The sequence below is a fragment of the Pelobates fuscus genome, chromosome 4 (assembly GCF_036172605.1).
Source record: "Pelobates fuscus isolate aPelFus1 chromosome 4, aPelFus1.pri, whole genome shotgun sequence".
Classification (NCBI taxonomy): Eukaryota; Metazoa; Chordata; class Amphibia; order Anura; family Pelobatidae; genus Pelobates; species Pelobates fuscus.
This window is the reverse complement of record NC_086320.1, coordinates 292,148,782-292,154,141: the sequence shown is the minus strand read 5'-3', so window position 1 is coordinate 292,154,141 and position 5,360 is coordinate 292,148,782.

The window sequence follows — 5,360 nt, the reverse complement described above, 5'->3', positions numbered from 1 at the left end:
AAGTTGCAAATTGACATGAAACAATAAAATAATTATTAGGCTTATGTAGATCGAAACTGACTAAGTCAAAGTTGTGACCGAACTTTGTATTTAGAAAACTACTCAGCCTCTGTTCCCCATTCGTAAAACAATATTAATTATAATTACTGCTCTGTTATATCGTGAAGGGGATTTCACCAACTTTATGAAAATTAATAAACACCCCAGAATCAACATATTCACACATTAAAGGGACACATTATGCATCAGAACCAATGTATCTTAATGAACTGATTTTGGTACATAGAATGTCTCTTGTGAAGGAATGTAGAACATTCTGAGAAACTGCAATTTAGCGGTCACAACACCGCTAGTGGCTGTCTGAGGGACAATCACTTCCTCACAGAAGACTTTATTATAATTAACATTTTTTATTTTCTGTTTGCATCACAAATATCTTCAATTCACAAATATCATTGTAAGGGATACAGAATTAAGAAAAAAGGGAAGGTGGGGGTACATGTTTAATATTGCAGATTTTCCTAAAACATTGGTTATACAGGTGATTTGTCTGCACGTACATCTCGTACCCATTCGACCATTTTGCCAACTTTGGTGCTTCTGCATTCGGTCTGTATATGACCTTTGGTTTATGGTCATAGGTATGGTAAATTCCAGTGTAAGAACAGGAAGAACTATATACAAGTGTTATTTACATCCTATGATACCTAAATTCGTATGTTTATGTCTCCAATGATGGCTGTGTTGTGAGGGCAGGTCCCTGTGATTATTCTCAGCCGACTGTAATTCACTGTATGGGGTCTTGTCCTGTGCAGTCAGTAATCTCCTGACTCTGCTATTGTTTTCTGATTTTATTGTTTTTAGTGTATTTCCCCGTTCAAGGGGGTTCATGGTTTCTGGTTTGATCCCTTAGTCGGGAATTAGCTAAGTATGTATGCCACAAGGTGTATGAATCCGCACTTATACAACTCCTGTGACCTTGCGTTCCTGTGAATTTTTCGTAGGTCACGTTTGTGGATACGAGGTTCTGTATTTCTAGCTTAGTTGGGACTGCTGATGATCTCCAATACTTTGCTATGAGTGTCATTGTTGCTATGTTTATGAGGTATATCGTTTTGCGTATGTGTTTTGGGATGTTAGTTGGTAAGATGTGTAGAAGGCATGTTTCTATAGAAGGTGTCATCACCCAACCTGTGCTTTGAGTTATAGTGTTTCCCACCAATTCCCATACCGGCTGTATCTGTGGGCACTTCCACCAAATGTGCAGCATACTACCCTCAGGTCCCCCGCATCTCCAGCAGATGCCATCTGTGTTTTTATACATTCGCGCCAGTCTATCTGGCGTGAGGTACCATCGGTACAAAACCTTCCTAGCTGTTTCAATGTGCGACGCACATCTGGTCATTCCCTTATGGGCTGAGAATGCCGAACTCCATTCCTGAGGTGTAAGGTCTTTCCCTAGATCCTTGTTCCACTCTCTCTGAAAATTCCAGAGCTGCGGTTGTGGTTCTCTAATTAGTAGGTTATAGCACATAGACAGAGATTTACCCTGTTGTCTTGTGTCTAGGCATTTAGATTCAAAGTGGGTCAATTTCGGCTCACCTTGTCCTGGCTGTGTTCCTGTGCCCTCTGGACGCAGGGTGTGATTCATTTGGATATATGAGAATTGGGCCTTGTTCGGTAACAGGAATTGCGTTTGTAGGTCATGGAAGCTCTGAACTGCTCCCTTGCGGGTCACTTGGTGGACATGAGTTATGTTGTGTTCTGCCCATAGTTTATAGTTAAATGAAGGGTTAATAGCGTGTAGTGTTTTCAGGTGGGTTGCCGGGGACCAGTTTTGTTGCGAGCATACTCTGTGCCTATTTTTGTCCCATATGGACAACATGAGCCTGGTGGTCGGCAACATCTTGGGTGTGTGGGGTCTCTTATTTTTGGGTGCCCATAGGAGATATGTTAAGTGGGACCCTCCTAGTCTACTGGATTCCAGAGACAGCCACTGAGGAGGTCGCGACAGCTGGTGGCATCCCAAGACACTAGCCAGGTGTGTAGCTCTATGATATTCTTTCACATTGGGGAACCCCAAACCTCCGTCCTCTATTTTTCTAGATAGGAGTTTCCAGGATACCCTGGGTTTTTTTATTTAGCCAACCAAACTTAAGTAAAGTCGTCTGCAGTGCTTTGAGGTATCTAGCGGGGACCTGAATTTGCAGCGATCTGAATAGATAAAGTATTTTAGGCAGAATCATCATCTTGACTGCTGCGCACCTGCCCATCCATGATAAGTACTTTCCCTCCCACTTCTTCAGTGTGGTCTCTATTTCTTTAAAAAGTTTTTGGTAGTTCATGGAGAAGAGCGCGTTGTGCAATTTAGTTAGTCTAACACCCAAGAACATAAGGTAGTCTTCCCTCCAGTCCTAGTGGAATGCTGATTTCAGTCTGTCTAGTGTGTCCCGCGCCATACCTATCCCCATTGCTTGTGTCTTGGAGGTATTGAGTTTATAGTATGATTGCATGCTGTAATGTTGGAGTTCGTTTTGAAGGTTCGGGAGCGATATCAGCGGTTGGGATAGTGTTAGTAGGACATCGTCCGCGAAAAGGTTAATCTTGTATTCTCTGTCTCCTATGTTGATACCATGTATGTTTGGGTTGCGTCTGATTGATTCCGCAAGTGGTTCAAGGGCCAATACATATAGAAGCGGCGATAGGGGGCAGCCTTGTCTAGTTCCGTTAGTAATGTCAAAAGGCTCCGATTGGAACCCGGACGTCGATACTGCTGCATTTGGATAACTGTATAGGGCTTTGATAGCTTTGAGAAATATGGGGGGAAATCCAAATTTAGTGAGGGTAGCCTCCAGAAATAGCCAATTTAGCCGATCGAAGGCTTTCTCCGCATCTAATGAGATTATAAGTCCTTGGGTTTTGTCTATTTGTATTGTATGTAAGACGTCTATTACTTTACGTGTGTTGTCCGATCCCTGTCTCCCATGTACAAAGCCTACTTGGTCGTCTGAGATTATAGTGGGGAGGATGTTTTTGAGTCGGTTGGCCAATATTTTCGCATATATCTTGGCATCTGAGTTTAGGAGAGATATAGGGCGGAAATTTTGGCAGTGTGTTGGTGGTTTGCCCGGTTTCGGGAGGGTGATTATTCTGGCCGCTAAATACTCCGCAGGGAAGCTTCCGGTATGGAGTGCCCTGTTAAAAGCCCTGCATAAGTGTGGGGCTAGTTGGGGCATGAACGTTTTGTAATAGTCGTTAGTGAAGCCGTCTGGGCCTGGTGCTTTCCCTTTTGGTAGGGCATTGATGCATTCTACTACTTCGCTTTCTGTGATCTTGGCGTCTAGAAGTTTTTTTTGGGTATCGGATATCGTCGGTAGTGGTATGCCCGACAGGCTTGTATATCACTTGTGTTGGGCTGGGGTGTGTTTGGGTCTTTCGAGAGGTTGTAAAGTTTGCTATAATATTGCGCAAACTCGCCACAAATCTCTAGAGGTAAATGTACCTTCTGTCCTTTCGTGTTTACTACGTGTGCAATTCGTGTTTGTTGTTGCCATTCCCTTAGGTGATGTGCTACTAGCTTTGTGGCCTTATTACCCTGGGCGTATGTGCGGGCTTTCACCCTGTTCAACATTAGCCCAAATTTGTGGAGTCGAAGCTCCTGGAGTTTGTTTTGGAGTGTAGTGATTTGTGTTTTGTGTGCGGCTGAGGTTCGTGTCTGGTTTTCTGCGTGGGGGTTGGCTATATGCCGCTGTAGTTGTGTCTCCTCCTTCTCCTGTTGTTTTTTAAGGTACGAGGCTCTGCTGATTAGCAATCCTCTGATTACCGCTTTATGAGCGAGCCACACCATGTGTGCGTTCATGTTTGTCGATGTGTTCGTGTTGAAATAGTGTTGGAGTTCTGCTGTCAAAGTTGCGCAGTATTTCGTGTGTTTGAGAGTATGCTCTCGTTCAGGCACCATGGATTCCTGTTTGTACTCGTAAGAGGTCGCTAATGTTAGTGTTACAGGTGCATGGTCCGACCAGTCAACCGTCAGGATGTCACAGTCTATTATGCCAGTCATGGTTGATTCGTGCATAAAGCAATTATCGATTCTGGAGTATGAGTTGTGTACTTTAGAGTGGTGTGTGTATGCTCGTTCCGTCGGGTGGAGTGCTCTCCAAACGCCGCGAAGACCATAGAGAGACAGCAAATTTCTAATGCCTTTGCTTTGGGTTTTAAGGAGTTTGTAGTGTTGTGATGATGTCGGCCTGGTGGAGTCCAACCCCGGATCTAGTATGTGATTTATGTCACCGCTAATTAGTAACGTGCCCTTTCGTATGCTCTCTATTTTGGTAAAGACACTATGTAGGAAGTTCCTTTGGTTGGTATTTGGGGCGTAGATATTTACCAGGGTGTAGTCACGGTCATTGAGTGTGCATTGCCATATGATGAACCTGCCTCCTGGGTCAATGATTTGGTTATGGGAGGATACCGTGAGGTCCTTACCAAGGAGAATAGACACCCCTCTAGATTTTTTGGAGGTGGTAGCATGCGCTTGGTGGGGATAAGAGGTTGGGTTAAGCTGCGGGTGGACACCTGACTTAAAATGGGTTTCTTGCAGGTATACAATGTCAGCTTGTGACTTTTTGAGTTCTCTAGTCAGGACATGTCTTTTGTACGGTATGTTTAGTCCCTGCACATTATGTGAGTATAGTTTTAGACTGAATGTGTGTGTTGTTAGTATTGCTGCGGGGATGCAGAGTACCTTGGATGATATCATGCTTGTTCTGTAACAGTTGACCGGGTTGTTTACGCTGACTACTGTATAGCGGAGGGAGGGTTCGTATTGTCCCTTTGTTTTGCCCTTTTGAGCTTCGTGTGTGGCTGTGTGCGGGAGACCTGATGGTGGACCATAGGAATAAAACAAGCAATAAACATATATACAAACAAAAATACAACAAGAAATATAACTTAGCCATTGTGCCCTGACTTTCCCTAAGGGCACCAGTTAACCCGCTAGTAACCTTCACTAGCTCGCCCTATCTGAGGGGTTGAGGATGCCTGGTCTAGCCTGCAAGCTGCCCAGGTGAGTACTATCCCGAGCCTACGGCTCTCAAACTATCCTTAGTCTTTTTTTTTTTTTCATTTCATATATTACCTTGCTTGACCCTGGACATGCTCCTAGGTGTGGAGCCTGGGGAAGCGTAAGCTTCGGCACATATAGTGATAGACCTCCATTCCGCGTATTTATTAAATGGGCCTGGAGTGATGGTTATGTTAAAGTTATTGGTATGTGTGGGGTGCGGGTAGGGGTCAGAGTCTCGTCCGCCGTGAGAAGGCAGGAGAAGAGGGCCAGCTTGTACCAACCGGGCGAACCGGAC